At 38.5% G+C, this 27,322-nt stretch overlaps 1 protein-coding gene across 2 annotated transcripts in view; it reads right to left on the bottom strand.

Moving 5' to 3' along the window:
• The window catches only part of casz1 (castor zinc finger 1), a 211,358-nt gene that overhangs the window by 147,803 nt on the left and 36,233 nt on the right, over positions 1-27,322 (bottom strand). For both annotated transcript variants that reach the window (XM_084721380.1, XM_084721379.1), the window contains exon 3: positions 20,042-20,127. The gene's annotated coding sequence lies outside the window, so the exon portion shown is untranslated. The remainder of the gene's footprint in view (positions 1-20,041; positions 20,128-27,322) is intronic.

Raw genomic sequence — 27,322 nt, 5'->3', positions numbered from 1 at the left:
AGACCCATCATGGATGCTAATGGAATCACTTGCCCCACTATTATACAAAAAACCTAAACATCACCTGGCTTTCTGTGTGTGAAGAACAGATGCACTCATTATTATTCCACAAAGCTGATCAAGGCCATGCTACTGCGACGTCCAATAAAGACTGTCCTGTTACTGTACCACAGACACAGCATTTACTCTCTGCTATGATGTTTATACTTAGCAATGTCTTTTTGAACCTGGGTACAAACTATACAGCTTAATTATGACCTCTGATACAGTTAGATTCCACCTTATCACAGCGGCTAGAAAAGACACCACATCAAATTTTCTTTAAGCATTCCCCATTCCTTTTGTTTCTGGGTAAAATAATCACAAGTTTCAGAATTAAAATTGACATTTCCCATCACAGTTCTTAAGGGGGAAACTTTCTTTTAAAATAATACTATTGTTATCCATCTGTAAACCTCTTTAGCTTGTTGCATACTGCAATTCACTATATAAAGAAACCATAGTGTGTAGTTGACCAGCAGGGATTTCCTGGTACCATCTGCGATGCTACCTTACAGTTTGGCTAAACTATGTTTGTAAATTCTGAGCTTTTGACATGTTATCTTTTGTTGCAAATTAGAGATACCAATGTGAGGAAATTCATGACAACCCTGGTCTTACAGGACATTTTACAAGAAAAAATATGAGTGATGATGTCAGTATCTGTATTGTTGGAGCGCTTGCTTTGATTTTTCAACATCAGAATGTAAAAGGCTGGTAATGCTGGTATTACATTGTATACATGCTTGCATAATATTAGCCCCTTGTCAAGACCAGCTTAGTTAAATCAAAATAGCCTCAGTTTAGCCAAATTAGCACTAGCTAACGCCTTCATGGTCATAAACTGAACATGTTTTAGGTCTGCACTCACCCTACAACTGTTTAACGATGCTAGGGCTCTCTATAATTGCCTTTCCAGTGGATTCCAGTCTGTGCAACCACATCCAGTTGTCATGAAACCTTATGTAAGGCTATGATTACCCCCTTTTAAAAGGTAAAATTATACACAATTTATCAGACTCTGAACAGCTCCCACAGTGTAGTAGTGCCGTAACCAAACTTTGCGGTGTAAAATTGGTTGTTCCCCCAAATGCTTAGTGCAGACTTCCCTGCTAATGTGCAAACATAGGAGGAACGGAAAAAACTGACTGCATTAATTGTGCGGAACTAGTTTTAGATTGACTAATAATGACTAATAGATTAGACGACAGAGCACGTAGGTCAAACAAAAGATGCCCAGGTTTAACTTGCACAAAAGAATGAATGAATGTACAAAGCTGAATAAATATAAAAGATACATACAGAACAGGGAGAAAAAATATTTCTGAATCACATCACATCCATTATGAACAAGGCATGAAAGCTACAGTATTAGTACAACTGTGACAGAAGCCGTTTTCCATTACATAACAAGAACTTAAAGACACACATGAAATAACTTCAAAACTATGAAGCCCTTACTGAGACAACAGCATACAAAAATAGGAAACCCTTAAACAGGGTGGAAAGACCGGGCACTCGATAGACTGTATCAGCAAAGGGATGAGAGAATGTCTCTTTCACCCACCATAATTACTGCTGCCAATCCAGAGTGATTTTATAATTCCAAAATCCTGACACTTCACAAAGACTCTATAATTGCATTAGGATGGCCTTTCACACTTCAAAGGTCTATTAATTATTTTTTCCTTGGACCTGTCCTGAAATGTATCTCTTTTTTTTTTCTTGAAAGCCACCTCATGGGAAGATGTGGAATTTTTCATGAAAACATGAAAAATATCCACCTGAGGTGACTACTTACTCTCCTCTCCTTTCTGCCCTCAAAAACATCCCAGAATATAACGATGATGTGGTGCTAAATACACAGTGAAGCTTAAAGAATTTCAGAAATGGATTGAGAGAGGGCAGTTTGAAGAGGAGTAAAGGTCAAAACAATAACTTTCAACTGCAGTATGAAGTCTCATGAGCAGGAATGAAAACAGATTCGCTGGGCACCAGCTTTCGGCACCTTTCACTGACAATAATCCTGAATGTAAATCTACTCAAAAGGGACCCTTTCTTTAAAATACGTTAGTAAAAGGTGGTAGGTCTACATTCACCCACAATCCCTGCCAAAGTTCTCTGTGTCACAACAAAGTACAACTTTTGGCTCAGATAGGTTTCTTGGCAAATGTCTTCACTGATCAGTGATCCTTAGAGAGTCCATTTTCAACCTCCAGCATAGACTGGATGTCCATACAGTAAGACAAGATGTTTTTTCTTTTTTTTTTCCCGCAGAGGACTCAGCCTCAGTACAGGAGGGGAACGCCGTACCAACTAAGCTACTAGCCCACCCACTGAAATATGCACTGGTAGTCCAGGCTATTTAAATACTAATTAACTGATTGAATTAGTTGTTTCAAACACAAAGCCTGGCTCAACAAGCTCTAGACTCAAAAGAACCTTCTCGTAAAATGTTTGAGATGTCAAAGAAAAAACTTTATTTTGTTTTTCGGAGGCAGGTGCAACAGGTGTGAATCCTTGTCTTAAATCTATCAGATCAAATGCAACCACTCACAGGCACACACGCAAACACAGCCCCCCCAAGTCCTGTACAAAGTAAACTCCAGTGTTTATCTCTGGAGTGAATCTGTCTGTTTGCCTCTTCAGAGTTAAAGTCTCTCTTGTCATGACTTGACCATTTTAGCTCATGTAGCAATAACACATAAATGTCACATCACTGCTGTTGGGTAATAAATAAAAAACTGAAATATTGTTTTAAGTTTGCTTTGTTGACTGAGGGTTTTACAGAGGTATGTGTTGAGTGATCTTTATCATGGTTAAATTTTTTTTTTCTTTGCACATTCAGACTTGTGGTCGTACCTGTCAACAGCAGAATGCAAATCCTCTTTTCGGATGGATTTGTACCCTTCAGGTGTTTATGAACAAAGACTTACAGCATTCATTCACAGAACTGGAAGACTAATGACATCATTCTGAAATAAAGTTCGTTAGCATATTGCTTTCTAGCCAAGTGACAGCTTCAGATTTGCTCACTTAAGAAAATTGATGGGATCCATTGCCAAAATGGTGCCCTTGACAGACATTGAAATGATGGCAAGCGTTAAGTTTTATGCGATGTAGTTGACTCCAACATAACCGTACTACAAGCTCTGATCAACTAGTCAACCCAGATGGCATCCACTAAAACTGTTCTCTCACACACAAAGACACATTCAGCCTCTCCTTTCTAAAAACCAACACTACTGTGCTAAAAGTTGGCTGTCAATGTACTCCAATACTTCAAAGAACTATCACAAATAAGAAAACAAAAAGAAATCTGACAGACAGAACCCCCGTTTATTTGGTTCAAAACTTCAGCTGCCTGATTGTTTTAGATACACAAGTGCCACACATTTGGGACTCAAGAGGAAGAGGGAGTGGCAAAATAGTATATAAACAAACAGACAAACATAAAATATTTCTGGAAGATGCTAAAATCCCTGCAGAGCACCAAAAGCATGGGGCTTAAAGATTTACTGCAGTCCTCTTATCTGTCATTACTGATGAGTGTGAAAGAGAGGCAGACATATTCTATTTTTTGCATTTCTGTTCTGATCCCAGTCCAACTCTATTAAACATTTGTGTTTCAGAGGATGCGTCAACTTCATTCTCAGAGCACTGCTTGGATTTGAAAAAAAAGAAAGAGGAAAACTCTCTCAGAAATTAAGTTCTTTAAGACCATCTTTCCCCTCTTCTGTTCTTAATAAGAGATCTGTTTCTTTTTGTTGTTTTTTTCTCATAAAGCTGTGCAATGTATGAAAGCCCTGGAATGAAAGCCAGTACAATAGCATTATGGAACAAAGGCAGGAAGGAGATTGAGGGGAAAAACAGGGGGAAAATGGCATCATCTCTAAACTTAATGAAACAGCATCCTTTCATTTTTGCTAGTAATTATAATAAAGATGGAAAAACATAATAAACGTCTCCCTGCCCCCACCTGCTAACAGTAATTATAATAGACTCAACAATAAATGGTAAAGCAGCACAGAGCTGCATCTTGGGAATTCTCAGGAGTCTGTGGATTAGCTTGAAAAGCCTGAATGATTAAAATACACTAATTAAAATTTTGTGTTCCTTGGTAACTCGTCTTCCAGGGCCCCTTGTGCTGGCAAAATGGGAATAAATGCGACAAAAGCAAATACTCTTTTGGACCTGAATAAATAAACAAGTCTAATCAACTTAGTGTTTTTACAGAGCGAGTTACATAAAAACTTCCTCGATGACCTTTCCTCACTCTCGTACTTTGCATCCACCAGGACAATAGCGAGAATATTGTGACTATGCTGCTCTAATCAAGCAAGACTTGCCAGACATACCAGACAGGTTAGATGTCCTATTACACTGCTTCTGATTAGGCAGTTCAGCCTCTTTGTGACTTCTAATTGTTATTTAGACAAAGTTTGACATCAGTGGACAAATGACTCTGTCATTGCTTTCCGCCAAAGAAAGACAATCAAACTGCTCACTTTCTTGCAGTATGTCTGTTAATGTAATACACCAGAAACTGTTTCTACATAAGGCAAAAGATGATGAAATACACTCTACATTTTAGGAGTTTCTACATAATCCCTAGTATTTACCATAGGTGTGATGAATAAGGCAAGTGCAAGCTTGTTTTAGACGCTGAGGTAGAGTTGATCTATAGTTAAAAGATCAGACAGGGAGGGATCAAAGCACTGGAGGTTGCAGTTACAATCAAATAGCTGCCGTGTAATCTACACAGGGACAGATATAACTCCTTTTACATTTATGAGGGAAATGTTGTAAAACAGGTGAAATTATATCAGAAAGATGTTTTTTTTAATCACATGTTTTTACCTTGTGAGAAACAGGCTTTTTAAAGAGTGCCTCCACAGAGGTTCTCCCCATGGTCCCCGTCTACAGAGAGCATACACTGAATACTCTTATATTATGCTGTCTTTGCAAATAATGTCAAACTGTTGTTTAAAGTCAGCAGGGACAATATCATGATATGAAAAAGAAATTCTACCTCACAATTCCTCCAGCTCTTTTCTGTACCACGAATGAGGCACATCAGTGCCATGGTAGCACCACTGAAATAAATGTATTGACCACATGTTAGACTGATTTTGAGGATGCCAATGCCCATCAAATAATAAACTTGGACATGATATATGAAAATGATTTTCTTCTCTTGTCTCTCTTCCCATTTCATTTGTTTCACCTATGTTTATCTGGGTTATGTGAGTGCCTCCCACTGTTTCGTGCTACTTTATAGGTGTGGTCACACTTGCGAAGGCCAAGAAGGGCTTTTTAAGTGCACAATCCTGTGTCTTCCCCTAAGCTATAGAAACTAGCAAATAGCTATCAACAACTAGCAGAAAACACACAGCTACCTTGAATAAATCACAGTCTTCTCTGCATTTGAACATTGTTGGAAACATTTGGGATAATGTAAGTAGATTAAGAAGACTTAGTATGTAACTAAACCTTGACGGATATATCAGTCGCCAGATTATCGCCCCTATATTGGCCTATTTCAATTCTATCAGTCTATATTTGTAATGGTATATATGTTGTACAATATACATGTAAATGAAAACTTTTGAAAAAATCTTTTGCTTTATATGTATATGTATATTTGATCCTTTTCCTTAATTCAGAGATAGATATATTTTGCTCTATTTGTGTTTTTTGTTTAAGTTTTTTACATTTCATATTAATTTGCACGAAATGTGTGTTTACATAAACATTTTATATTCTGTATAAAGAATATTAGCTGATATATCAATACTGATTTTTTTTTTTTACTCACTAATGTTGGCATTGGCACAAAAAAGACAAAATTCAATAAAATATATAACATATGTCTAACATTTTAATTTAATGCAGAAAGGAAACATATATAGCTTTAAATATTTTTGTTACCATGTATTTTTTGGCGTGTCTGGACTGCCTTCTTCTTTATCCTAATAAATGAACTTGTTTTTACTATTTTAGTAAAAAACAATTAGACAAACACAGACACAAACATTAATGAGGGGGGCATCATTGCATTTGGCAGCACAGACTGCTCTCTGTAACAACAGTAAAGAAGACGTCATGGCTCTGGATCTGTCAGTCATTGAGGGCTTTGGCGGTTGTGAAACCTGTCTGGTCACTGGGACTTGGCCCCTTTCTGCCTGGGCGTCAAAACGGAGCTGTGTTCAAAAACGCCGTAATCCCCGCTGGTATTACCGACGAGGCTAAAAAGATTCAAAAAGCCTGCTTACAAATTTAATTACCTTTGCAGTTAACCAGAGCTTAGCAGCCAATGACCTGATATTTCCACTGAAGACTAGCTAAGGGGGGATGGATTGGAGACGGACTCGCCGAGTGGGCCACAGAGACTGGCAAGCGTGGCAATCCAGGGCGGCTCAGAGGCATCCAGTGGGCATACTCACTGCCAGCCAGGGCAACAACAGCACACATGTGGCCCTATCTTCTGCTGGAGTGCAAATTAGATACAGTTGATTAAAATATTGAGTCATTTCACAGTCACTGTTGGGGGAATAAAAGGAGTGCAAGTACTGAAAATGTGCCGTGGTGTGTGTGTGTGTGAGTGTGTGTGTCTGAGTGTGTTTGTATGTATGAGACAGAAAGGGAGAGAGAAGAAAGGGGGGCTGTGGGAGGGAGTAAGCTCTCTTAAATTCGAACAATGAACACATTTCTCATTTATATAGATTCCCTTTGACAAATATGCCCTTTCCCAAAGGACAACTTTGAAACACCTCTACTTGCAAAGGCAGAGAATTCTCAGCAATCAATCAGTTCACAACAGTATAACAAGTGTTGGGAAAAGCAGCATGCCGCGTTGTATACTTGTGCTCATGAGCAGCATGTTCTGCAAGCACCGTTTAACACCCGTGTCCCCCCTTTTTTAGGAGAAAAAATTTTACTTCTTTGTTCGCCAAAAAAGTGAATATGACTTGTGGTATAAAAACTTCTGCCTCACTGCAATATAACAAAAGAAAATTAACACTTTGGGGTTGCCCTGGTAACCTAATTGCATCACAACACTGCACACAGGAGCCAAAGTAACTGAATTTTGATGAAAAGGCGGTGATAATTTACGGCATTGAGAAATTAGTTGCCGTGGCGACGCGTTAATTACATCTCAAATTAACAATGCAAGTGTAGTGAAATTAAATATAAATCATATTTTCTGCATAAATTACAGGGGTTGATTAGTGCGGGCGCCAGGAGAGAGAGGTTGAGATTCCAAGGGCCTGTCACATCCCCCTCCTCCTCCTCCTCCTCCTCCTCCTCCTCCTCCTCCTCCCTCCCTCCCTCCTTCTCGTTCTCTCCCTCCGTCTTTCCCTCCTCCTATTCCTCAATGCCACCCCCCCATCCTGACTGGTTCCTTTAAAGACAGGGACTGGATTACACCAGAGGACACAACTCAGCCTGCGCATGTTTGCATTTTTACAATAAATTAATCAATGCAGGACAAGTATAGCTGGCCTGGCATATCAGTGGATTTGCATGTTTGCATGTTTTGTGTCCACAAACACTTCTGCCTTTAGCAGAACATGTTTTTTTTTTTTTTTTAAGCATATGTGCAAATTTAGTTTATAACTGTTATGCATGCATGTGCAATTGGAATGGTGACATTTAAGATTTGCATTGGTGGGATTACTGTATGAGTCAGTATGTGAGTCTATAAGATCTGAACCTGTTTCTGTCCTAATATTTGAGTTATGTTAGAGTCATGCTGAATTTCAGCTTTGACATAAATAAAAATGGACAACACAGATCCACTTCCTCCAAACGGTGCAAAAAGGAAGCCAAAATAACTCAGATATAATTGCTGCCATTTTGCACTGGTGGTATCATTCAGAGTCTGCGCAGTAGTGACCAGTGTTGGAGCCACAATTCAAAGTTCCCACCCACACAGCTGGCTGACTCAATCGTCAGGAGAGCTCAGCTGTCAATCATGACATGAAACTCCCTTTTTAAAGCATCAAATAACTAATTACAAACAAACTTATCTGAAAAAAAGGAACACTTGAACATACATCAGTGTAATAATAACTACCTAAAATGACAGAAACCGTGCTATAGATTAACATTAATTTGACAAGTACGTTGATGTTTTAGTTCGGCCCATGTCCTATCTACTAAAATGGAAGGGGCAGGGTTTATGACCTATACCGCAGCCAGCCACCAGGGGAAGTCAAGATGTTTTGGCTTAACTTTTGGGGAGCTTTCAAGTTGTACATCTTTCAGATGGGCATCTTTTGTTGCACAGTATAAGGGGGGGTGAGGACCGATCAACTGCGCCTGAACGATTGTCAGACCTTTCTGACATGTAAGAAATTTTGATCGGCCATTGTCAGGCTCTGGCACAGTTGAAGCAGAACGGGTCCATTCCTTGAAGTCAAGTGCCTTTTTTTCCCACTGCACCTACACAGAGCATCTGGAATTGCCACGACGCATCATGTGGACTGAAAAAATGGACAGTAATACATAGCTGCTTTACCTCCAATTCTGTCTGCAAAATGGACATGCTATACTGTCCATGTCTTCCTGGCCACCTCCAAGTTCATGTATGTATGTTTTTATTTTTATTGTTAGAAATTTTGACACGCAGGATGGAGAAGACGATCAAGGCACAAACTTCTATCTTGCTATCATTATTGCTAGCAAACAAACTTCTATCTGTCTCTGAGCTTTCAGACGAATCTTTATTGATAAGTGTCAACAGTCAGAACAGTGCACAGAGATCAACAGATCATTTTATTTTATATTTTACACAAGGTTCATAGTAGGGACGTAAGAATATATCAAATAACATGCTCAATACTATTTTACTGAAGATGTATAGCAGAAGATCTTACAAGTTAAAAATAATAATGAATGTTATCCAAACAAAAAAATGCTTTACACGTATACCAGAATCATATTTAATAAAACACATTTTTTTCAAGTTGTCATTTTCCTTTGTTTTTAATACTGTGATAAATATCAAATCGTGGACTTTTTATAGTGGTATTATCATGCCTTGAGTTTTTGGTATCATCTCATCCCTAACGTACAGTGTAAGCACTTAGATTGGGAGTACTGGCATTATATCGCAAACGATTTACTTGTACAGTAGGAGGTGGACTCAAACAACATTTCTAAAATCATACTGTGTATGCCTAGCTTTAGGCAATTCAGCACTTTGAATCCATTTTAAACTCACAACACTCATATGAGGGGAACTTTCACCAACTCTGATGCATCTCTGTTAAGTGCTGCATAATGCATTTATAAGTGCCATGTAAAAATCTATTATCGGTCACACCCAGTCTTATTAACACAGTGCTCAGTGCACACTAATGATCAAATTTTAATTATTGAAATCCAAGCCTTTCAAACTTCAAAGGTGTGCAAGATGTACTGTACGTTTAGAACAGAGCACATCTACAGTTTCTCTACATCTACAGTGTCTGCCGGTATGTGTGTGCGTAGGCGTATGTGTGTGTCTGTGGGTGTTAAACTGTTTATCTGAGGTTTGTGTAAGTCTAGAAAAGACAGAAGAAGGGAGACAGAAAGCATAGCAGAGAGGGAAAGTGAGTCTCTCCTCCCCACGATTCCTCATGTGGCCCAACTTCCCTTTAAGCATCACAAACAAGCCTCAGGAGTGATGTCAAGGAGGGAGGGAGGGTGGGTGGGTGGTGGTGGTGCTGAGCTGAGAGAGAAAGCTGAGCGCAAACACAACAGCAACAGGAACCAACTTGAGCCATCTAAATTATTCATACACCAGATGGATACGTTTCCCCAGGATTTCACACTAAAACACAGCTATTCTGCTTCCCTATGCGTTACTCTGTCTATTCAATGGACGGCGCCAGGAATCAAGATAACTATCACTTTATCTAAATCGTTTCATGTCTGATTCATATCAACTTTGAAGAGTGGAAGCCCCTCGACACCGTGATCTCACGTTTGTTCTATTCCACAGGCACAATGAAGGGGGAACATGTTCTCTTTCCTCTATCTTCAAAGACGTAGGCACTGCTATGACCTTGTCTGAAGGATATTATACAAATCAGAGGGTCCTTAGAGACGCATGTCATGTATATCACTGACTACACCTCACCCGCGTGATGTGTGCTTGTAGGGAGCCCAAAGGTGCTGGGATTGGGAAAAAAAAGTTAAGATTTATTATATTGTTAATCTGGTAGTGGTATTTTTTTACTATTGTGCCAAAACTTACACAATCCTTTCAAACATATTAAGATAACCTGGAAAATTCATTAAAATATACTTTCTTTTTATTAATATTACATTTTTTCTTTGTCACACAAAATTCAAAAGAGTGTTAAGTGACTCTCTCTTCCAAAAAGACAAAAAAGTACAATTCAAAACTTTGATTAGTTGAGAAAATTGTTGCTTATTAAAACCCCATCACCCAAGAAAAAAAAGACACATCTGGTGGTATTTTCAAACTTTTACTTTTTTAATTTTTCCACTGTAATGAAATTATCAACAGATATTCATGTGTTCAATAGGAGAAACAGGCACCAGAAAAAAAATCTGTCAGCAGTAGTTTTCTTATTTTGCCCAGTGAATGTGTACATTTTGGAAAGCAATGTTCTTTTTATGTGTTTCTGCCAGTGGGCCATCAAGATAAGAGTAGGCAGGAGAGACTTCATGTTCTCTGCAATAACACATATCAGACATATCAGATATTGACAAAAATTCAATATTGTGCATGGCCACTTAAGAGACGCTGAAGTTAACAAGACTCTTAACTTATTGCCCATATACCCTTAGTTCGTAAAAATAGTTTTATATAAGAATGTATTTGGGTTTTTTGTTTTTGCCAAAGCTGCTTCTCGCAATGGGTTTTTATCTACCGAGTAATTCCCTCAGTTTTAGCAGTAAAAATCTAGACTTAATAAATTCCACATTTTGTCCAAAATCTCAGTTAAGCAATATTTCATTTGTGTTACCATGACACAAACCATAATAGATGGGTGTTGATAATTTAATGGCATAGCTTGCCAATGGACAAATTATCTTTTTGTACACTCCCATGAGAAAAATTCCTAACTTCTTTCACAATGCATGCTTAAATTCAGAGACACTATATTTACAACAAGCTGATGAAGCTAGCAGTGTCAAGTTTTAATATATGAAAACAATCTACTAGCTATTCATAAAGAAGATCTCTGGCCTCTGTCAGTTAAAACTTCAGCTTTGACATTCAGAAACATAAATATTATGTTTACAGTGGTTCTCCTGCCACAGCTATTAGTGGGCAGCAAACTAATCACAAATACCTGCCAACAAATCCACCCCCACAATAATTACTATGTGGTATGTGGCATTTCACTCTCCCCGCCCCCTTTCAGCAAATTCAACTTTTAATGTGAACTGTCCTGCCTCGTTTCATAGAAAGTAACTTCCTGTGCTGGTACAAGAAGGTTGGGATGACCTCAGTCCCTGGGGTACTCCTCTGCCGTACTCATCCATTTGTGAATGAAGATGACGACTTTTAAAAGGACGAGACATCATTAAGAGAATAAGTAGCCTTTCCAGTGGTCTTTTTGCACCACCCCCCTCTGGAAGTAATTCCGATGCATTTATACAGAACTGAAAGTGCTTGAGAGTGGGAGGGGCAGCAGTTTAATGGTCCAATAATGTCTTAGCCAAAGCATAGTTGTCCTCCCAAGATGGTGCAAAAAAAGTAACACACTAAGACTGACCAGTTTGACGATTTAAGAGGCTGTTAAGGAGGAGTGATTTAAAAAAGGATTCACTGCAAGAAGCGTCTATATTCAGTAAAATGCAGCTCTATACAGTATAGTAAGGCGATGCAATATAACACTATCCACAGGAATGAATGAATTCCATCAAAATACCACCTGTCAATGGGTGACACTGAAACCAAAGATGGTCAAATGACATTTATTTAAGTGGCATATCTTATACTGTAGATAGATATGGGAAAGAAAAGAGAAAAGGTCAAGAAAAACAAGTAAGGGACTTCGGTATCAAGCTGTAAAGGATGCCTTTGTCATCTCTGCTCATTTGTCTTTCTCCCCCCTTCTCTTTCTTGCTTCTTCTCTCACCTTTTAGGTTACTGTCACTTGCAAAGTGCTAAAAGTCTGGCAAACACAGCAGGCCTCGCAGGCATCTCAGCATCCATCATCCCATGCTTATGCCACAGGCAGATGAGCTGCAGGTGTGGCCCACCCAGCACCACCACATGGGACATATCAAAAACCTGCCACAGGAAAGTGGCACCTATCGTCTTGAAATACGGATCGATAAACCTAATAAAATCTGTTTTCGTATGTACTGAATTTCTACTAAATGTCATGTAACCTACTGTATGAAAAAAGGCAAGACCTTCCCAACAAGTTTAAATAAACCCTGCAGGATAATGCTGGCTCTCCTGGGGGAACCAAAAGCTGATGGCTTTGAAACAGGAGGGAGGGTATTTTCAGCGGGGCTGCCCAGCATGAGAGATCCTGTATGTCTCACACAGCTGAGCTTGTTTTATTGAAAGGTTGTTTGAAAGGCCCTGAACCCAAGACATCAGTGGTCATGTTTGTTTGGCTTAAAGAGGAGCAGCATTCAAAAGCTTTACTAAAAAGAACAGTTCAAATAGTCAAGAGTACAGGAAAGAAAATGAGATGGGTTAGTGCCCATAGCAACTTGGACACATATGCAGAGAAGATTTGTAGAAATTAATAAAATGGCCTCAATATAGCTTCAATTACAGCCTCCTACAAATGTGAAGAGCACAAGCATAGCTTAACTGCACTGTGCAAATAAGTGGCGAAACCAGCGCTGTTATCAGGTAATGGAGTCAGAGGAAGAGAGAAGGCCTTTGTGAACTTGACACTCCCATTAGGCCCCTACTGGAAAGTGCAGTATTTGATCAGGAGATGGGAATTGAGCAAAAATGAACTGAAACTGGATCCCACATGACTTATTTTCCTGTTGGCTCTCAGCTTTAGGTGTCACTCAGACTTAATAAAGCTCTCCGATTTTCATTTTATCACAGAAAATAGACTGGGCAAAAATAAAATCAGTCGGTTTTGCCTTAATGGAGCAAAGTAATGGCGAGGTGAAACTGACACAACACATTTTGTCCATAGTAATACTATCAAAATGAAAGCATATTCACTTCTGGAGATTTCCAGGAATCAATTCAAACTGAATATTGGCCTTTTTCGCAGACTTTATTTCATAATGGTTCCAACAAATACAGCACTCTGGCAATAGCCTGTCACCTCGGGTGATACCAACACAGCTATTTCACCCGATAGAGTTACAGTATTCTCTAGCCCACACTGAACCTCCTCCACCAACCTATAACTCTTATTTTATTTCCGCACTTTATACATTAGAGGTACATTACACCCATCCCAGTAGATAGGATGAGTCCACTTTTACACCCAGGTGTTACATTGCAAGGTTAGGTCATTTGGATGGCTATGACCTTTGATGGCTCCGTCTTCAATGAAAATGATCTGGTGATCTCCGCATTGACATGCACACAGATGCCCTTGTGCTGTACATTCACACTATGATGATAAGGCCAGAGCAATTCACTCGGGAGACATTATGGAAATATTCATTTGGGAATTACGAATTCTAATTAGAACGTAAAGCTACATTTCCATGTCTTAGGTATGGTGGGGATTGCATGGTTTTCCACTCTTGGGGCTAAAAATGAACAAGGTTTTCCTGAATCTTTCCTGGGTTTTTCTTTAGCAGATCATATGGCTGGTATGTGTATCATTCCAGTCTTCGTTAGAGAATGCTTTGCTTTTAAAGAAATAATTAGATCAAATAAAGTGAGAGGAAAAATTCAACGTTGAGTCCCAAGTGTTCTGGTGTGCGATTAATTATTCTGAGGAAGACAGATGTAAAATTGTGTATGCCCATCAGCGCTAAGACTTTCTGAAGATTTATCATTCATGTAAATCATGAATAAAATATTTCCTTGTTGAGAGAAAATGCTACATCTGTTTGGTGCATCATTTACTCCCGACTGCAAGAAAATAAGCAAACATATCTGACCTATTAAAGCCTGTTTTCGACGCAGAGTGGACATGCAATGTGAATTTGACTAGTAGGGTGAATCCATTTTTTTATTTTGTGCAATCACATCAGAGTTTTTTTCTTTCTTTTTTTTTTTTTTTACAAAGTAAGGTTGTCAAAAGCATCGATACTTCAGTACAGTCTTTACTGTCTTGTTTGAATTTGGCTTGCAGTAAAACTAGACAGTGTTCAGTTACTTTTTCTTTATGTGTGCAGGTTGTTGATAAAACAAAATAGAGAAAAAAATATCTACTTTGTGTGTCTTGGCTTTTTTTGTTTGTTTGTTTTTTTTTATCAAAAAAGTTATACAAAATTGTTTATCATACTAGTATTAGGGAAGCAACAATATATCAAATATCACAATAAAAAATGGTTTGATACCGTACCAGACTATGACACTGTCTACCGTGATATCAGATTAATAAATTATTTATTTTATTACTTGTATTTTATTTTATAAAACACTGCTTTAGACTACTGCATTGTTTCTGTATCAAATATATATAGATATATAATTTAAGCATTCAGTGCCAAAGACAATTTTTGCCAATTTTCAACACATTCTTATGTCATGCTGAGTACTTTTATTTTATTTCATTAAAGAAGGAAAGCCAAAGCACTTAAAGTTTTAAAGAAAAAAAAAAAACTGTTTTACAAACAAAATTTTTTGTGAACAAAAAATGCTGTACATATCAGCTTATCGTTCAATAAGGGCCATTTTTTGAATCTGTCATTTTGTTTCTTGTCTAATATCACAATAAATATTGTGCCATTGACTTTTATCAGGGTATTATTGTAGCTTCATTTTTTGGTATTGTTACATTGCTAACTACTACTGTATCAAAGATTAAAATTCTGGTATCATGACAACATTATTACAAAGCATGTTTTGTTTCTCTAACATAACTTTATAAACTGAAACACTGCGGTTCAGCTCAGTATCAGTGATGCTGAATGGTTAAAAATAACATCACAGAGCTGAATTCCTGCTTTCAAAAAGCAACTAAATTAACTGTATTTCATGCATATGAAGCACACGTGTGCAGCTATTTTCCCCAGATGTATGAATAAATAAGTAAAAACAGTCAAGCAAGTGTGAGAGTGTCATGAGGATCACGGACGAGGCAATGGTCGTGGCGGAGGTCGAGCCACAAGCCACCGGGACGGTAGCGTCTCCAATCGCCCCTGGCGACCATCACGTTGCCATGCTCCGGAACAGACAGGCCTGTTCGCACAACAGATGGAACTAATGATGCGAAACAAAAGAGATCATTTCACCGTGGTCCTCTAGGAAGCCACAAAGAGAGGCTTGGAAGTTTGAATGATGGGACCAGGGGACTTGCATGGGGTTAGATATGGGTAACATTTTTTTTCATGAGGTGGCTCAGATGAATGGAAAAATAAGCCTTTGATGTTTCTTACAGAAAGCAGCACTTTAAAAAGGCAAGTACAAAAAATAACAGAAATGTTAATTAACCTTCAAGTTCTGCTGAGGATCCCCAATAGAGATGGGTTTTGTTTCTGATTTTATGGACTTGAGGGTTCCTGATAAATATAAAGTCACATATAGGTCATCATTGGATTCTCATGGATGAAAAATGATGACCAAGACAGAACTGACTCCTTGGTTCCCACCCTAACATGTTTAATTATTCTAGGGCTGTGCCCATCTCAGAATTGTTTCATATTTTTGGGGGGCGTTCGATATGAATATTCAATTATTTGTTCTTTTTTTTTCTGTCCAGCACACCATACTAAATTCATATACAGTCACAATCAGTGTACATGAGTATATTTTACTTGCAAGACTTGCGTTGAGATCCCTCTCTTTATCATCTGTGATGTAATTGAAAACATCAGATTTTCACACAGTCAGAGAAAGTAAAAGTGCATGTCCTCCTATAGTTCTGTTACAAGCTCTCCTGGGCTGCTGACAGTGCATCAGCTGCTCTGCACGCTCTGCACTCCTTTATGCCGTGAATTAAGTGTTTATTTTGACCAAACCAGAGTTGGAGATTGTTGCAACAGTTGAAAGATGCACCAAGACATGTTGGGAGTCTGGTGAGAACAATAAACCAGTTTCTCGTTAAACAAAACATATATTACTGTTTTTAAAAAAATAATAATTACGATCCTTTCCACAATGTTGTCAGAGGCTTATAATAACAATCTGAGCCTGTCAGTGGCAAAAAAGCACTAGCAAGCATGACCTGCCCTGTGCACTCCTTGGTGCACTAGGCTGAAGTGGCTGAGAGCATGTCACCTGCTCTCCATGTCTACCACTTCATCACAATTAGTTTTGTAGCTTGTGGTGATTCTGAGACTCAGTTTATAAAGTTTACAGCCTGCCATACTGTTGCTCTGTGTACAATGAGAAAGCTAAAAAACAGGAGTTCAAACTCATTTCATGCTCTCTCATTGGTTAAACCACAGAGCACGTTGTCACGAGGATTCTTTTTTTTTGTAAGTGCACCAGATAATGCAAAAGTACGTTTATGATTCCCCATAATTCCTCGTTTCGTAAGTTTCTGTTTTATCCTGTTACTGTAATGCACAAAAAAAATGACTGCTCAACTGAAAAAAATCTCAGTCAATGAAGGGGTCTCTGACTGATGATTCAAATAGTGAACTTTCAGGGGGCAGTGCTAAATTATTCACTCAACCAATTTAAAAAAATAAATTCAATGCTAACTAAATATAATAATTAGATAAATATTCACTGCTGTGGTTGGTTCATCTCATCAGGCTTGTTGTTCCAGTTAGGAATTCAAGCCTTGCCATATCTTGTCTTGACTTCTTGAATCTTGTAAGAAGATTAGCTATAAAAAAAAAAGATTTTCCATGTCAAAGTTTAAGGCAAATATATAAAAGACCTTAATCTCAACACAGTCTGGTAGGCAAGGCTGTAAACTGTCTTATACAGTAGAGTTACGTATGTGCACCATTGTTTTTTGACACTGTGGTGGATAACAGTTGTAAACAAACTGCTGTGTCCTGAACTGACAAAAACAAATCAAATTTGAGCTGAGGACATTTGCATATCCTGAGGGACGGGATTAGATTTAGAGGTCATCTCTTACGAGCCAGTCCTCAGCAGACGCCAACGTAATGTTTCTATGTCAAGTACATTCAATTGCAGCCTATGTGAGCCCGGTCTATTTTCCAAGTCAGACAGCCAGAGTGAGGGAGCACAGCTCTTTAAATACAGTATGTGAACTGAGAGAAGCCAAACACCTTGGGATAGGATTTAACCAGGATGGAGCGGAGTGGAGCCCAATCCATGCCCATCCACACATGGAAGGGATCACTGGGAAAAGTTCAGCTCCGACACCGACACAAACAGCGGAGCAAGGCCTGTATTAGAGTCAGGTTAGCAAAGATAACACTATCAGCCTGATCCCCATGGGTACCAAATGCCGGGCCTTGCTGGCAAATAAAGCTACAGTGTCTTGACTCCTTGGCACATTAGCTCTGATTACAATGACCTTCATTATATCAGCTACCCTTATTACAACACGTAGAAGGCGTCGCTCCCCTGGGCAAAGCACAGTGGGGGAAAGAGTAAAGGAAAGCGGTGAGATTCACTAGTAAGTCTTGGGCTGTGAAAACCAGTCATAAGACCTGTACTGTAATGTACAGTTGGCACCTGTGAAAACACTCGTGATTTCATAATCTCTTCACTCAAAGAGTTTCTGGACATATCATTGAATTCAGACTTAACTATAATGTGTGTTCACAGGGCGGGAAGATACGCTTACCTCCCGATTCGATACCATCATGACTCTTGGGTGCCGGTTCTACATGTACTATGATTTTGTAAATATTGCGATTTAATATTACAATTTACTGTAATTTTTGTGTGCTTATTTTAACACTAGACCATGGGAAAAAAGAGTTTCCCAAGACTGATGTTTCCACAAACAATGGACATCACCTGCCAGTCAGTCTTTCTGAGTTTTATTACAGGAGCATCATTGCTATACTTACATATGTATATTAATTTTTTTAGAAGTAAATTCATACATTTGGCTGTTCCTTCCTGAGCTAGTGCCATGAGAAAATTACGCCAAAATTATCAGAGCCCTAGCTGAATTTCTAAACCAACTGTGAATCTTGAGTTTGGGTTTTAAGCATTTAACCACAGTTAGCACTGTGAAGTCAGCAGCTATCAATTTGTTCCCACAGAGCATATGAAATACATGCATGAATGTATGAGGTTCACATGTAGTTTTATGCTAAGCATGTGAATTAAAATGGATCCGTTTTAAAATAATTCTTAGAATTTTTAATAAAAACCGGTGCAGTGTTCTGGAACCATTCGGAGGTAACAGTACTTGAAATACAAGCATTTTTTTGTGGAACATTTCGGCCATTTGGTGAATTTTAATAAAGGCAGATTGTTCTTTTGTTAAAGAAACAGTAATTAGCTGTCATAGCTGTTGAAGGAATTACATAACTAATAAAACTAAAAACTCCACTTTGTCTGTATTGAAGCTTTCCAAAGCAAATATAAGCTCACTATAATTTTAATATCTTTTTGATCCTTAGTTACTTAAAATAGCATATCCAGAGAGCACCACAAATATTTTATTTTAATACTTTTTTTTTCAGATTTCATTACTAAATAACATGCTTGACTTTTCAATGATTCCACATACTATGCGCACAGATGAGCCCTGTTTAATATGTAACAATGTAGTTAACCTCAATTTCCTTCCCAGTCGGCCCCTCCACAGGCCACATTGTTAGCTTGAACGAGCTCTTGGCAAGTGTTTCCGCCATGGTGGTGACTCTCATTCAGTCTGACCACCCTGCAGGCAGGGGGATTCTCTCCCACAGCCCTGCTCATCCCTCCTTCAGGCCCCTGCTGCGCATCTCACCCTCCCTCTTTGCTGGCAGGTGACTCAAAATAACAGACGTTGCCCTGAGAGAGCAGCTTCATCGCATTCACTTAGTGCTACCAACACACCCCAACACGGGATGAGCTGAACTGCAGGGGTTCTGAGGACCATCCCTTCAGCCAGCAGGAGGGCGCAATGTTTGTTTTTGTGCTGAGATACAGAGGGTGGGAGGAAGGGGAGGGGTTTGCAAATCAGCTTGTTTTGGATTAAGAACAAATCAAGAGATTTTAAGAATTACGAAATGCATCTTAACAGCAAGTTGAAAACAAGAACACCTGTGGGAGGCACAGGAGAACAACAAGAGAGTGACATACACATAATATCACTCTCAGCTTCTCATTCACATATTTGTCAAAGTATATTTCCTGGGGAAGAATAGCAGATACAATAGCAATATAGCCAAGAGTGCACTTAACAGAATCAGAGTTTAAGCCATGCTGATCCCCTATGACAGTATGTTAAAAAAAGCAAATAAAATTGTAACTTAATTATAGATTTATAATGAGCCACTGCACCACTGCCAAAACAAGTCCCATACCAAGGCAAACAGGCACCTGTCGAATGCTCTCTGCTCGTGGGTTTTCATAGCTTAATTAATCTAGGCCTTTGGGTATCATGACTTGTGCGTGCTGCTTGTGTGCATGTTTGAGACAATTAAGTTGTTCCTCGAAACAGAGGTGCAACTTCAACATGGAGCAAAGACACCAATACTGCACATTACAAGCCACATTTTGTGTTTTTGTGAGAGTAAAGTCAATGATCCAATAATTTGTTTCCCACCAACAAAAAAACTGAATTAATGACAAATGTGTGAAACGCTTTTTCATACAACTAAATTACAAATCACTTAATTTGATCTTTCACTGATGACAAACCAATCTATCCCCAATTTATACATGAAGTGTTTTTTAGCCCTCACTTTTCTTAGCTATTGAATACATTTGTTATTAATTTAACAGCAACATTGGTAGACCAGTGCAAAGAGACAGAAATATAAGTTTAAGACTCACCTTCCTGATGGACAATCTGTGCTGGAGCTGATTCCGCTGAGGAGTTATCGCCTCTGGCCGATGCTCACTCTACTGCCATCTGATTTCTGTAGATAAACATAAAACAGCTGTTTACAATCACATGTATTTTCTTTGAAATGAGAGATTTAAAGCACTTGATCTTATGAAAATAATTTTTTTTTATGTCTGAAAGCGACCTCTTTGGTGCAAACAGATTTATGTAAAAAGGTTCAAATCTGACAGGATAAAGCCAAGAATTCTGACACTGTTTTTCAGCCAGGTGTGACCAAGGTAGCATTTCACATTTTTGGCTGCAGCTGCTTAAAGCACAGGAAGAAAGGGGGGTTGTTCTATGAAGGCCAAGCAAATTGAAACATGTCATCTTTAAAGGTGCTATTGGGAGCATTTTGTGTTTCTCAAAATTAAGACGACATCCCATAAATTCTCTCTCTCTCTATTGCTGGTCAACAACTGAAGTTAAAAGAAAAAGTGAAACAATGCAGATAGACTAGTGCTTCAGCATCATTCAAAAATGAAAATAAAAACAGTTTTTCTACTCTGAAAGTGGGCAAGCACAGTGTTTGTATATTTATTGAAAATCTAAATGAATGTGGTGATGATTTATTGATGTAAAACACAAAAGAAATAATTGGTGACAAAAATGAATTAGGACAAAAGTATGAAATTCTCATGACTGCTAATTACCAGTTTGAATGAGTCTGATAACTAAAGAGAAAAGGTATTAAATGCAATAACTATTACTATTGCTAATTACATTTCCAATTATGTCACTAATGAGAACGGCTTAATTATCAGCACATTGGATAAATAAGAGTTTAGCTTTCTACCATTTGTGATGGAGGTGGTGATGTAGTTACGACATCAAGGGTGAGTCCTCTGACCAAAAACACACAAGATGAAGATCTAAAGTCTCCCAGGAGCACAGTCTCCTAAATAATGTCAGTTATATGCACAAAAATGTATAGATTTGAGCAACCGTATGAAATACCCCACTTTTTTATTAAAACGTTTTTAAAAGTATTAAAAAATACATAAAAAGTTAGTTAACAATATATATGATACTGATTTTTTTAAAAACATGTTTTGCTGCTGACCTTGAACACAGCAGTACATTGCATTCCTACAATGGTACTCTTGCTGCTTTTCCAAAAAGACCTCGCTCTGGACCTGATGATGGTAGCGAGCCATCTTACTCATCTCTGTTGAGAGTTGCACATGTGCAGAAACTGATCAGCCACTCGCGAATAAATGTCGGTGTATTACTGCATACCCGATTGCAATTAAGACTGGATATTGAAGTTGAATGAATTACGCTGGCACTACAGAGTTCACGGTAAACCAAACGGTGCCAAATTTTGGTACCTCCAAGCGTATCTGGATGACAGTGTATCGCAGAGTGTAGAGAAGAGGAGAAAGCGTGACTGAGTCAGGGCAATAACAAGCCAAAAGTGGTCGGAAGTGTGGTTACACTCAACACAGACAACACTCACCGCAGGGCCAACACGTCTAACAAACACAAAGGATGGTATAACTAAAAAGTAATGATTGCCCTTTTGATCACAGCCTGAAAGTCCCCCATAGCAACTGCAACTAACACTAGCACACCTGCAGCCAGCGTCTGAACAGTGTTACTTAACCCTCCATGGACAACAAAACTTTAAACGATGCATCGACATCTTCAGGTGATTAATCACCTCGCTAGTTAAGTTGTTGTTGGAGAAACAACGGCTGTTTTTTTCACTGTCCTGGTTGGCTTACCATTCTTAGTAGCATTAGCTTTATCAAACTCCTTAGCAACATGTTTTTTTGCACACTATAACAGTGTGTGAGATTTATTAGTATATATATAGTTATCAGAAACGCCAGTATAAAACCAAGATTTGTGAATTGCAGACTTTTAATGCAGAAATGTTACAATGTGCAAGCACAGCAGTGGTAAGGAGGACAACAACAACAACGGGAAGGATATCAAGTGTTTCCTCCACAACACTAAAAAAAACAGCTTTGCCCCGGTGACAGACCGACAGGCTGCAGGCTGTAGAGAAGGATTTAAGAGGGGCAAGGGAGGGATTTTATATTGTGTAGTGTGTTAACTGCTCTTAATGAAAAACGTAATATTCTAAATAAATTACAGTGTTGAAAATTCAGAAGTTCAGTACCAAAAAATGGTACTGTTAGGTACAATCCTGGTACTGAATTTAAGGAACCAGTATCAGTTCAAATGTGAACGGCTGCTATTGCTCTTCATGAGAAGAGCAATCTCAGCAGCTCTTTTAGCTGCCATGCAAGCGAGCAGATCTTGTAATGGACTCCAGCAATATTTTTTGTAATCTTAATTTGCCATTGAAAAACACCCCCAAACATTCTCAGACTCCACCCATCTAAACTTCTGCTTCCAGAATAACTGAAAATCTTGTTTCACCTTCAGCTCATGAACTCTTTTTTTAACAAGTGACCAATCACTACTACACAAATGCGACTCTAATGGAGATGAGAAAAAAGAAATATGGCTCTCTCCTTAGATACTTACATCATCTGGTCCAGAAAAAAACGTGTTAGATGAATTTTTGTCATTTGCCTAAGCTGGCAAGTGAGATTTCCCAGCCCAAAATGGCATTTTACTTGCCCCAGACAAGTGGGGAATTTTTACTGTTGACCTCTGCAAACTGATGCAGGTTGGAAGACAGTTTAATGACAAGTTAAATGAAAAAGTAATATGAGAATCTTTGGCAGTTTTTGCCTGCTTTGGACAGTATATGATCAAAGTTGTGCATCTGAATCTATCAGCTGGTTGATAACTGCTAGAGACACTATAAGACACTATCACAACACCCTCTCCCACTGGTGCCCAACCAGCCCACCTGTGCTCCTACTCCACAAGGCAAACTGCACACCACTTGGCTGTCACAATACTGCTGTATCACACTCTAAGAGTCTCAAAATGCTGTTGATATTTCTCGTATTCCTTAAGGGCGTTGCTCTACCTTTAGGAGAGCGGAAGTGTTGCAGAGGACCGTGTCTGAGTGCCAAGTAAAGGCACGATGGATTAGAGTCATATCTTCCACATGGCTGCCTCCTAATCCTACCATCTGAGGTAAACACAGGACCAGGTGAGGCAACACGCCTGTCTGAGACACCTCTGGAACACACAGGGATCTCCTCCTCAACACGGGACAGCCACTTCTGACTTGAATGGAACTTGTTCACAGTGGGTTCCAGTAATAACTGGGACATTATTGTTTTCTGGTCTATTCACAACACAATAGTAATTCAGTGTATTCTTAAAAAAGTGTTAAAGATTTTTCATCTCTGCTAGGTGGGGAGGGAGGCTTCCAATACCAGAAGGAGCAACAAAGTTTGGAAATCTGTAATTAACAGAGCAGCTGGGTCAACAGTACATCCAATACGTACTGTTTTTTGTCTGAGAAATGCAGTGCAGAAGTAACTTGTTTACATTAATTTAAGTCATGTACTGCATGCTTACACTTTTCTTACTATACACACACCATCTCTTCTCAGATCAGAACCTGCACATCTGGTTCAGCTTTTTGTGTTTTTCATGTCTTCAAAAAGTGAGCAATAAGGTGATACTTGTGCGTGTGTGTCACTGCCAAGGAATGTTGCCAACTTTAGTTTCAAAGTCTCTCCGCTCACCTCAGAGGCAGCACGACAAGAGAAACTAAAAACAAACAAAACAAGAGCGGAACAATCACTGCGTGTTTTAAGATGGCACTGAGATTTCTTAAAATATCAAGATCATTACGCAAAAACAGGTTTTGATACGTTATGGCATGACTGTTTTTCAATACATTTTTCACACATGACTGCACAGCTTGAAAAAAAAGAACACGCCCATGAAACAGGTACTTGAGGTAAAAAACAAAAGCTTCAGGGAGATGGGTATTTCACAAGTAAATGGGGTATGTATTTTGTGGTATTTTCTTCAAACTGGTATTTTTCCATTACAGTGATGCCTCTGTCTGAAACAGGAAAACACATATTAAAAGGAACTCTTACAAAGCAGCAGGATATATTGATCATTTTTTTGTTTTTCTGAAAAAATTACATCAAAGACTATGCCAATACTTCATAGAAACAAACTCAGTTCTAAACATATATAGACCTCTTACTGTACTTACATTTGTACAAGTACAAAGTAAGTAAAGCAGACAGAGCACATAAAAAAACACATTTTTGTTTGAAGTGTATTCTATTTCCTTGCAAGTTAAAGGGTTATTATTACAAGTAGAGTTTTTTGTTAGCAATCTCCTTAAAAAACAGTGTTCAAATAAAAACAAGGCACACTAAAGTACACAGTAATTCTATAAACACAACCTAGAGCCAAGCCACTTGTGAACGCCTTGTCAGAACATGCGAATGAGGGAAGGTTCTGAAAAACTGCATATTTTGATTTTGGTGATAAAACAGCAATCACAGTAGCTGAAACGTGTTAACTGTTCAGTGACTCTGAATGTTGTTCCCATGTGAAACCGTTTGATCAGGTGATGAACTTTGGTTTAGTAATGAAAAGAAAAAAAAGGGCTCATTAAAAATCTGTTCATCTGGGAAACTTAAAAGAAACAAAAGGCATTTACAAAGTGTTGAACGTTTTCTATCATCAATTGTTATAAACCAAATCCTATAAGCTTAAAGGCAGGATAAACTGTCTATGATATATAGCCTCAAATCATCAGTGGTTTTTATGGTGGTCAGCAGTTTGGGCTTTATTGTTTCAAAGAAGGTCAAACAGTCTACAAAGGAATACACATGTTCTGGTAGAAACACTTTGTGAAAAAATTAACTTGAATCTATTAAAATTAAAAACAAACTTCAGGTTTTGAGAGCAATGCAAAAAGGCTCATACCATAAAGCAAGTGCATGACAAAAAGAGAAAATCTGAACCTGAATGGTGAGATTTTCTGAGGTTATGTTACCGCCAGTTGCCTTTGGGCATGAGAATGAGATAAATATACTGTACAATATACACACACCTTGTCACGCAATGTGACTTGAGCAAAAAGGCATCCAGGTTCATCATTACTCTTCCTTTAAATGCAAGGTGCAGCCGGCCCACCTTACTTTTTTTGTATGGCTTTTTTGAGTCTTCGCTGACAGAAAAATAGGCAGGTTTAAAAGTTCTTACTCACTGAATAGTTCCGTGAATCACCATTCACATCAGTATTAGCAATGTTAAATGTTATACGCTTCTTTAGAGTACTTGATCTGAACGCAATTTTGTATGAGTGCATGTGTTTTCAGAGTTATTACATTGTGGATATAAACACAAGCTGTGCCTATGCCACGCTGCTCATGTAATCACTCCAGATCTCACTGTTTCATTCATGCTTCTATCAATGATCTCAAAGTCTCCCAACCACTGTTGGTTTTACTCTGAAATAAAATCCAGCTGCATAGTTTCAGGGTGTATGTGTGTGAGAGAGAGAGAGATGACAGAAGAGAAGAAGAATCTGGGCAAGTCTTTTCTTTCTATACTCTGAGGGCATTTAAGACAAATCGGGACAAATTGTTACTCTATTAGATCTACCAGTTAGTTTGTTTAAATTACACTCAGACTGCACAGACTGTGGCGTCGCCCTTTGACTTTTGGCTGCTCACACCACTTTCTTGGAATTTTCGAGCCAAAGTTTTAATGGCTTGACTTAATCTTTTTTCAAGCATTGTAGAAGTCCAAGTGGAAGAGTCCCATTAATCAATTTAGCACTGCACTCTAATAAGACTGCTGGACAAACAATTGATAGGTTTTTTTTGTATTTTTCTTTAAGGCAGAATTTCTGATTATGCACAGCTCCCTCTGAAGTTCCCTCCCACAAAAGATTTTTATAAAACTTTTTTCACATATGTTATAGTATTCGAAAGAGGTGGGAATTTCTAGCCACCTAATGAATTGATTCCAATTCAGAGCACTATGACATCATAAAATGATTTTTCAATGCATCAATTTTTTTAAGACTTTGACATGACTTTTTTCTCACTGTGATTATTTTCTACTACTTAAAAATACCGTATTTGTAATGATCCATAATTAAAATAAACAAATGAACTTCCATTATCTTTTATAAAGAACTTGTGTGGCTCTTGTCAGGTTCCTTTTCCCTTCAACTTCATAGGAGCCAAAATTCTTCCATACTAGGGGTGTGTATCTCACTGACTGAGACGGATTCGATTTGTATCTCAATACACGTTCAACGATATGATATATCTTCACATTTTAAATGGCAAATGGTTCGGTTCAATACGATTCAGCTCTGTCACGATACGATATGATGCAATACAAGATGATGGAGTGAGTGAATCTTTACATTTTAATTCAACTAATGCTACATTTGTAGAGTCTATTAGTTGCAAAAAGACATCCTGTTAGTTTTACTAAATATAGTAACAGGAGAGACAGAGAGGAGACATTACAGTGGTGTTAACCTCTTATTATGAGTCTCATGTGTAAATGAGATCCTGTAGCCTAAATGAGAATCTGTGAACAAACTTTAAAACTGTTTAAAATATCAGTATTTCTGCAGTAAGATGATCTGCTGCTCTGTTTCATATGAAGAGTGCTGTGGTTTTGATTAATGTGGAGGAACAGTGATGCTCCGTGTTACCTGCTCTCACAGTGACATGACGTCTCTGTGGGTCAGACTCTGTGGCTCTGTACTCTGCTGTCAGACATGTTTTGCATAAATGATTTGGAGCAGTGTTTCTCATCTTTCATATAAAACCCAAAACTTATTCTACATTTACGCATTATGAAAGCTTTGTGGTGCGATGTGGTACAACGTGAATTCTGTCGCTGTTTTCAGTGTGGTCTGTTTGGAGGAAATGAAGAGGAGACACAGGAGAGGGAGGAGGAGCGCTTGTTTTGTATGAGCGCAGCAGCAAGCGTCCAGCGAGAGCGGTGCAGGTAGAGGCAAGAGAGAGAAAACAGAGGAAAATTACACTTCATGCCAAAAAAAGCATGTGCACATCCTAATAAGATGTATCGATATGCTAGTGCTGCATCTATTTGTTTCAAATTCATGTTCCCCATTCATGCTTTTTACAGGCTGTTTGAACTGATGCACTCGTATCTTACACATTAAAGTCCAATGAATCGGATGCATGAGTGAATCATTAGACCCCTATTCCAAATGTTAGCTTTTACACCACAGGATGCCAGTCAGATTGTATCCATCTGCAGTTGCTCACGCTCAACCATCCTCAGCAAAACTCAAGAGTAGCCTCGTGATGATAATTTAGAGAATTGAG

This window comes from Lutjanus erythropterus, chromosome 6 (assembly GCF_056507025.1).
Source record: "Lutjanus erythropterus isolate fLutEry1 chromosome 6, fLutEry1.hap2, whole genome shotgun sequence".
NCBI classification, from domain to species: Eukaryota; Metazoa; Chordata; class Actinopteri; order Lutjaniformes; family Lutjanidae; genus Lutjanus; species Lutjanus erythropterus.
The sequence above is the reverse complement of the archived record's forward strand: the minus strand, read 5'-3'. Positions and strand labels throughout refer to the sequence as shown.